At 42.9% G+C, this 9,321-nt stretch overlaps 2 pseudogenes; both read left to right on the top strand.

Annotated features, from left to right (window-relative positions):
- Positions 1-291: 291 nt before the first annotated feature.
- On the top strand, positions 292-6,498 carry LOC137235350 (very long-chain-fatty-acid--CoA ligase bubblegum-like; annotated as a pseudogene).
- Positions 6,499-7,244: 746 nt separating this feature from the next.
- Positions 7,245-8,922, top strand: LOC137235349 (very long-chain-fatty-acid--CoA ligase bubblegum-like; annotated as a pseudogene).
- Positions 8,923-9,321: the final 399 nt, after the last annotated feature.

The following is a 9,321-nucleotide window of genomic DNA, read 5'->3' as shown; positions in this document are numbered from 1 at the left end:
GCCAAAGAAAAAGGATGAGCTAATGGTATCCAATAGCGTTCTAAAAACTAGCAGCTGATCTACTCAAAGAATTAGAATCACCTTTTTGGGACTTGTAGGAGAGTTTTTTCATATTCGCGTGTGCGCAGAAGACGGTACTCTGACTAAATTTTGGTTTTTTTTTTTTTAAGGCATTTATTAACAACCTTTTAAATAATTGTTGCTGTGTAGGTTGGATTTTATTTCTGGCTATTTCATTTTTATTGGTAAATAGTTAAAAAGTGTCAACAATTTCAAGAACCTGTTTGATCGATGTACGAAAGTGAAAAGAAAATAGCTAAAGTGTTCATTAAACTTGGACCCGAACCACACCACTCAGTGGGCGTGTTATCCTTTAATTGTGTTGAATGGTTTTACTCAGCCATGGGTGCCATACACGCAGGTGAAATTATCGCTGGCATTTACACGACCAACTCGGCGGAGGCTTGCTACCATGTTTTGGAGCATTCACATGCACAAATTGTGGTGGTCGATGAATCCAAGCAAATGGATAAGATTAAAGCGATTAAAGATAGGCTGCCACATCTGAAAGCAGCTATTCAAACACAAGAACCATATGAGCCGTATATCAAGAAAGAAGATGGCTATATAGGTGGTCTGAGATTGAGGCGATGGTAGTTGCAGAGGTGGAAGAAAAATACAAAAAGCGTTTGGAGAATATTGCCATTAACCAATGTTGCTGTCTGGTGTATACTTCTGCTACGGTGGGCATGCCAAAAGGTGTGATGCTTAGCCACGACAATATTTACTTCAATACTCGTTCCATTATCAAGACACTGAGTAATGTAACCCCTGGCTCTGAGGTTGTCGTTTCATATTTGCCTTTGTCCCATGTGGCTGCACCGACAGTGGATATTTACACAGTAGCTTCAATAGCTGGCTGCATCTATTTTGCTGACAAGGATGAGCTGATGGGTACATTAGTTAAGACATTGCAAGATGCGCGTCCCACACGATTTATGGGTGTGCCACGTGTCTATGAAAAATTCCAGCAACGTATGGTAGCCATCTGCACATATAATGGAAGTATGAAGAAGATGCCAGCCAGTTGGGCCAAAGGTGTAACACCACGTCACTATATGGAAACAAAGGCTCGGGTGGCTTTGGTTATAACATCGCTAAAAAACTGGTTATGTCCAAAGTTAAGCAGGCACTCGGTTTCGATCACGTGGTCACACTTGTCACAGCCGCTGCACCGATGTCACCCGAGACAAAAAAAAATATTTCCTCAGCTTGGATATGAAAATTTTGGATGCATTTGGCATGTCTGAAGTGGGCGGTTGTCATACATTATGCCTACCCGATACGCAACCACTCAATTCAATTGGAAAAACGCTAACCGGTTGTGAGACAAGACTACTCAACAAGGATGAGAAAGGACATGGTGAGATTTGCATACGCGGTCGGCACGTATTCATGGTTTACATTTTCAACGAAGAAAAGACCGAGGAAGCGCTTGATGGTGAGTATTGGCTACATTCTGGTGACTACGTTGATGATAAGCGTTATGTATATATCACAGGGCGTTCTAAGGAGATAATCATTACAGCCGGTGGTGAGAATATACCACCTGTTCATATTGAGAATTTGATTAAGAGAGAACTGGATGGAGTTTCGAATGCATTTTTGGTGGGTGAGCAACGCAAATATCTGACTGTGCTGGTGGCGATTAAGACCGAAATGGATCGCGATACTGGAGAAATACAATTTGAAATTCCGGCACCTAGGCATCCGCCACCACCATTTCCACTAAATGAAGATAATTTAATGCGTTCTTCTGGTGGTGAAAGTCCACGTAAACAAGGATCAGCAATCCAGCCGAATCCAGTAGGGGCCCCCACCACCATTTCCAGCACGCCGTGGACCGCCGCCAATTCCAAATCGAAGCGGAAATGTACCACCTTTACCTACTGGTCCAAATAATAACAATTCAAGGCCGAAGTGAGAACGGATTCAGCGAGGTTGTGGATCAATGCCACAAGGTAATATTTTTGGCTGTTAAATGATTGCGCTTTTGCTTTAGCAGTTTTAGGGACGTTTTCTGAAGTAAACTTCAAAGATTTTTTCCAAAATTTGTGTGTATAAGGCAGATCACTTATTAAATTCATATAAGAAAACGGCCTTAGTTCTAATTCTTTTGTTTTATGCTTGTGCTCACACAAATACTTTTTAACTATGCAACATCGTGTAGAAAAGAAGGTAGTCCACTCAAAAAAAATTTTTTGACGTATTTGGGGATTTTTTGAAGTTTCATAATGTTTGTTGTTTTGCTAAAATCATTGGCATACCATTACTGTTGAAGTCGAAATTTTGGTTTTCCCGGATTGAAGTTTTCTTCAGGATGAAAACGCCATGGTCGTCTGAGACAATAATAGTATGCTTTATCACGATATATGTGCATATATACCGATTGAGAATACAGTAAAACATGCGAGTTAATTGAAAAATAGTGGCTAATGACTCAGCTTTATGGCAGCTTGACCCCTAGACAAAAAAAATACACGAAAACTTTGTTGTTCTAGCATGTCCCTATTATCAAGCCTCTACAGTGAATATTTCTCAACGCACGTTTAATTTGTTAAGTTTGTGGGACGCCACATTCATGTCAGTGCTAGGTCACAGAATATGTGTCGGTGAAAAAAAAAGGGGAAGGGGGGGTGGTGGTCGTAGGTTGTGTGTTTCGGTTACTGCGCTCTGGATCCCTGATCCTCTTCGCTGGATGGGAGTAGCACGAGTTTAGTGAGGGGTCTTGTAATCTTTCCCTTTGCCGTCATGAGATCCACTACTCGTACTCGTCCATCCGATCCCGGATGGAGGTTGATAACCCTCCCGAGCCTCCACTCATTGGGTTGCAGGTTGTCTTCTTTGATGACAACTAGATCGTCAAGCTTCATGTTTGCTTTAGGTAGGCGCCATTTATTCCTCTTTTGGAGTTCGACGAGGTATTCCGTCTTCCATCGTCGGCAAAAGGTGTGGTGTAGGGCCTTTAGTCGCTGCCATCGATTAATAATTGATGCGGGGTTTTCGTTCGCGTCTGGCTCCGGGGGTGCTAATAGGTGTCCCCCTATTAAAAAGTGCCCCGGGGTTAGTGGTTCTAGGTCGGACGGTTGATTGGAAGAGGGCGTTAGGGGTGGGAGTTGAGGCAGGATTCTATCTTGCAAAGCAGGGTAGAAAATTCCTCAAAAGTGTATTTAAGGTTGGATGCTACCCTTTTGAAGTGATATTTAAAACTTTTCACTCCCGCTTCCCACAATCCCCCCATATGAGGAGCAGACGCAGGAATAAAATGCCAGTTCAGGTTTTGGTATGTATAGATTGTTACTACCTCGGCGCGTGAGTCAGCCATGAAGGTTTTGAACTCCGCCCTGAGGGCTCTGGATGCCCCGACAAAATTGGTTCCGTTGTCGGAATATACATTCTTCGGGCAGCCTCGTCGCGCGACGAATCTGGCAAAAGCCGCCAAGAATGACCGGGTGCTCAGATCGGTAGTCGCTTCCAAGTGGATGGCCTTAGTGGAAAAACACACAAAGAGGCAGACATATCCCTTGGACACGCGACAGCCTCGCCCTTGATAATGCTTAATCTCAAAGGGGCCGGCAAAATCTACCCCGGTGTTAGTGAATACCCGGGTATAGGTGGCTCGTTCGGTCGGTAGAATGCCCATCTATTGTGTTTGGGCCTGTTTCCTATGCACTGCACATACCTTGCACTTGTGAATTTCTGATCGTATCATATTTTTCACGCGAGGTATCCAGTACTGTGTGCGGATCAGGCGCAGCATAAGCTGATTTCCCCCATGTAACGAGATTTTATGGACAAATCGTGTGATGAGACGAGACAGTCCACTGTGATAAGGCAGAATTATGGGGTGGCGTTCGTTATACGAGGGGTCCTTGGACGCCTCGAGCCGCCCCCCGACTCTGATTGTCTCGTCCTCATCGATAAATGGGTGCAAGGGTTGTAAATCGCTCTTTGGCTTGATTGATCCTTTTTCTTTGAGTGTTCTGTACTCCTCCGCATAATGGATTCGTTGAGCATTGACGATCAGTCGACACATCGTTGCTTTAATCTCGATGGGTGAAATCGTCAGTGATGTTTCATTGAAGGAGGTTTTCAGATGAGTCCTTTTGTAGAACCGTAGAACATAGGACACAACTCTTAGAGCCCGGGAAAGGTCGGAAAACCTGTCTACAATATCTTCGTCCTTTCGGTTAAGCGAGGTTGTGTGGACTTGTAACCTTTTTTCTTCCATGGTTGTGGTGCAGCTTATTTCCTGGTTTGGCCATTCTTTGCCATCTTGCTGCAGCCAAGATGGGCCTTCCCACCACAAGGAATTGTTCACTAGTTCTTGCGCTAAAAGCCCTCTACTGGCTAAGTCTGCAGGGTTGGACGCTGAGTCCACATGACGCCAGTCCGTGTTCCCAACTTGGTCTATTATCTTTGTCACACGGTGGGCCACGAAGGTTGACCATGAACACGGTGGTTTCCGTAACCAGGCTAAGACAATCGTTGAGTCAGTCCATAATAAGGTTTTATGTTTGCCTAAATTAAGGTTCTTGTTGATAGACTCTAGGGTTTCTGAAAGGAGAACTGCTCCACAAAGTTCTAGTCTTGGTAAGGAGATAGTTTTTACTGGCGCGACTCTTGATTTGGCTAACAACAGGCTTACAAATATTTGCTCATTAATATTGACGCGCAGGTAGACGGTGGCTGCGTATGCTTTTTCTGACGCGTCACAGAATCCGTGGATCTCCACTATGGCTGTTGGTGAAAAGTGTACCCATCGTGGGATCTTAATTTTTTCTATGTGCTGGTAACTTTCAATGAAACTTTGCCACCGATCCAGCGATACTGGCGACACGGTTTCATCCCAGCCTGTTCCCTCTAACCAGATGCCTTGCATCAACATTTTGGCGGTAACCACGAATGGTGCCAGCCACCCTAAGGGGTCAAATAATTTTGCTATCGCCGACAAAATTTTCCGTTTTGTAAAGCTAGACTGTTCCTCTATGGGTTTCGTTTTGAAGTAAAAGGTATCTGCGTGGGCGTTCCACCTGATGCCAAGTGCTTTAACCATACTGGTATCCTCGAAGTCTAGGAAACCTTCGTTTAGGAGGTGAGCCTTTGGTAGGCCTTTAAGTAGTTTGTTTGAGTTCGCGGTCCATTTCCTCAGCGAAAATCCTGCTTTGCTCAGGGCTGTAGTTATTTCATCCCTTGCTTTAATGGTGTCGGTAATAGTGTGACCTCCTGCTAGCACGTCGTCAACGTACATTGCATTTCGTAGTATATCTGGTGCTATAGAGTAGCTGTGTTCCACGTCGTCCGCTAACTGGAGCAGTGTTCGTATTGCAAGGTACGGTGCACAGTTGACTCCGAAGGTGACCGTTTTCAACTCATATAGTTGTATGGGCTGCGTACTTTCTGTTCGGAATACAATCCGTTGATACTTAGTGTGATCATTGTGTAACAGAATCTGTCTGTACATTTTTTCTATGTCGCTATTGAAGACATATTTGAAGAAACGCCACCTTAATATGAGAATGGTTAAAACATTCTGTAGAACTGGCCCCGGATGGAGGATATCGTTGAGGCTGACTCCGTTTGCAGTTGATGATGACGCATTGAACACCACTCTCACTTTGGTTGTTGTGCTTTCTTCCTTTTTGACGGCATGATGTGGTAAAAAATAGGTATCACAGTCTTCAGCGGGGATGTGTGTTGGTACCCGGGACATATGTCCCAAGGTTTCATACTCTGCTAAGACCCTGTTGTATTCTGTCAGTAATGGGGGGGGGGGGGGGGGGGGGGGGGGCTTCGGTTGAGGCGTTCCGCCCATATACGCCCCTATAGTGTAATCAGCAAAAAAAACTATTGTAAAGTGTGATAAATACATTGTACATTAACCCACTATAAGAAATCAGGTGTATTTGATCTGGGTGGTAGTAGGATATTTTAGAGAAGATCGTTTCTTTCAGGTTATAAATTTCCCTTTTTTCGCCTTAAAGGGGGTTAAGTCATCATCCCCCTAGTGGGAGCATTTTAATAACCTTTGTTAAAATCCGTGAAACACGGCCCAAAAAGGAAGAGGGAAAGGGGGAAAAAGTGTGATTGCGTTTTTCCTGATTTTGCGACGCCTTAGCATCTGGCAACACCATATGGGTTTTGTAGTGTACATTGTGTTATTGTAAGTGGATTGTATTACCCTTCAATGAATTTCCTGTCATTGAGAAAGAAAAACGAGGTACGCAACGATTGAAATTTTTATACACAATACTAATTTTCTTTTCCTTTCAGGTGAGCTGCACAGTTTGGGAGCAACATGAAATTAAAAAGCGCAAAATGCGAATGAAATTAATTATCTTGAAGTGCCCATGTTATTGTGGCAGAAAGCATCATTCTCCACATGGACAATATTTGGTTTTGCCTTCGGTCATACGCGCTGGGAGCGCACCGTATTGATTATAAGTTACCTACAACGGCTCTGTTTTACTATTATTGTACGTATATTTAAGCAGAGATTTCTCTATGCAAAACTATTCTCACATTTAACTTCATCACGTCGTGCACGTAAATCAAATTTGCCACTTTTTCGTTTGAATAAAGTGCGCAATATCAAAGCGTGGCTGAGTGTGCGTTCATATCTGAAGAAACTTGGTCCACAGCGTTCAGTTGACGTCGTCGTCTCAGCTGCTTTCATAGTCACTTTGCTTTTGTTGGCATTTTTGAGTGTGGAGTGGCTTTAAGATTCTGTACATTTACATTCACACTTAAATCTAGAGGCGCTTATGTGGGCGACAACAATTGGCATATTTTTGGTACGTTTCATGACTTTGGACAATAAAATACGTCATCACCGCAGCGTTTCAGTTTTGATTACAGAGCAAATCAATTTATACCTGCAGATCTAACAAAAGCCAATGAAAAAGGATGAGCTAATGGTATCCAATAGCGTTCTAAAAACTAGCAGCTGATCTACTCAAAGAATTAGAATCACCTTTTTGGGACTTGTAGTAGAGTTTGTTCATATTCGCGTGTGCGCAGAAGACGGTACTCTGACTAAATTTTGGTTTTTTTTTTTTTGAAGGCATTTATTAACAACCTTTTAAATAATTGTTGCTGTGTAAGTTGGATTTTATTTCTGGCTATTTCATTTTTATTGGTAAATAATTAAAAAGTGTCAACAATTTCAAGAACCTGTTTGATCGATGTACGAAAGTGAAAAGAAAATAGCTAAAGTGTTCATTAAACTTGGACTCGAACCACACCACTCAGTGGGCGTGTTATCCTTTAATTGTGTTGAATGGTTTTACTCAGCCATGGGTGCCATACACGCAGGTGAAATTATCGCTGGCATTTACACGACCAACTCGGCGGAGGCTTGCTACCATGTTTTGGAGCATTCGCGTGCACAAATTGTGGTGGTCGATGAATCCAAGCAAATGGATAAGATTAAAGCGATTAAAGATAGGCTGCCACATCTGAAAGCAGCTATTCAAACACAAGAACCATATGAGCCGTATATCAAGAAAGAAGATGGCTATACAGGTGGTCTGAGATTGAGGCGATGGTAGTTGCAGAGGTGGAAGAAAAATACAAAAAGCGTTTGGAGAATATTGCCATTAACCAATGTTGCTGTCTGGTGTATACTTCTGCTACGGTGGGCATGCCAAAAGGTGTGATGCTTAGCCACGACAATATTTACTTCAATACTCGTTCCATTATCAAGACACTGAGTAATGTAACCCCTGGCTCTGAGGTTGTCGTTTCATATTTGCCTTTGTCCCATGTGGCTGCACCGACAGTGGATATTTACACAGTAGCTTCAATAGCTGGCTGCATCTATTTTGCTGACAAGGATGAGCTGATGGGTACATTAGTTAAGACATTGCAAGATGCGCGTCCCACACGATTTATGGGTGTGCCACGTGTCTATGAAAAATTCCAGCAACGTATGGTAGCCATCTGCACATATAATGGAAGTATGAAGAAGATGCCAGCCAGTTGGGCCAAAGGTGTAACACCACGTCACTATATGGAAACAAAGGCTCGGGTGGCTTTGGTTATAACATCGCTAAAAAATTGGTTATGTCCAAAGTTAAGCAGGCACTCGGTTTCGATCACGTGGTCACACTTGTCACAGCCGCTGCACCGATGTCACCCGAGACAAAAAAAAAATATTTCCTCAGCTTGGATATGAAAATTTTGGATGCATTTGGCATGTCTGAAGTGGGCGGTTGTCATACATTATGCCTACCCGATACGCAACCACTCAATTCAATTGGAAAAACGCTAACCGGTTGTGAGACAAGACTACTCAACAAGGATGAGAAAGGACATGGTGAGATTTGCATACGCGGTCGCCACGTATTCATGGTTTACATTTTCAACGAAGAAAAGACCGAGGAAGCGCTTGATGGTGAGTATTGGCTACATTCTGGTGACTACGTTGATGATAAGCGTTATGTATATATCACAGGGCGTTCTAAGGAGATAATCATTACAGCCGGTGGTGAGAATATACCACCTGTTCATATTGAGAATTTGATTAAGAGAGAACTGGATGGAGTTTCGAATGCATTTTTGGTGGGTGAGCAACGCAAATATCTGACTGTGCTGGTGGCGATTAAGACCGAAATGGATCGCGATACTGGAGAAATACAATTTGAAATTCCGGCACCTAGGCATCCGCCACCACCATTTCCACTAGCTGTAAATGAAGATAATTTAATGCGTTCTTCTGGTGGTGAAAGTCCACGTAAACAAGGATCAGCAATCCAGCCGAATCCAGTAGGGGCCCCCACCACTATTTCCAGCACGCCGTGGACCGCCGCCAATTCCAAATCGAAGCGGAAATGTACCACCTTTACCTACTGGTCCAAATAATAACAATTAAAGGCCGAAGTGAGAACGGATTCAGCGAGGTTGTGGATCAATGCCACAAGGTAATATTTTTGGCTGTTAAATGATTGCGCTTTTGCTTTAGCAGTTTTAGGGACGTTTTCTGAAGTAAACTTCAAAGATTTTTTTCAAAATTTGTGTGTATAAGGCAGATCACTTATTAAATTCATATAAGAAAACGGCCTTAGTTCTAATTCTTTTGTTTTATGCTTGTGCTCACACAAATACTTTTTAACTATGCAACATCGTGTAGAAAAGAAGGTAGTCCACTCAAAAAAAATTTTTTGACGTATTTGGGGATTTTTTGAAGTTTCATAATGTTTGTTGTTTTGCTAAAAGCATTGGCATACCATTACTGTTGAAGTCGAAATTTTGGTTTTCCCG

Source organism: Eurosta solidaginis, chromosome X (genome assembly GCF_040869045.1).
Source record: "Eurosta solidaginis isolate ZX-2024a chromosome X, ASM4086904v1, whole genome shotgun sequence".
NCBI lineage: Eukaryota > Metazoa > Arthropoda > Insecta > Diptera > Tephritidae > Eurosta > Eurosta solidaginis.
Note: the sequence above shows the minus strand (reverse complement) of the source record. Positions and strands in the feature narration are given on the sequence as shown.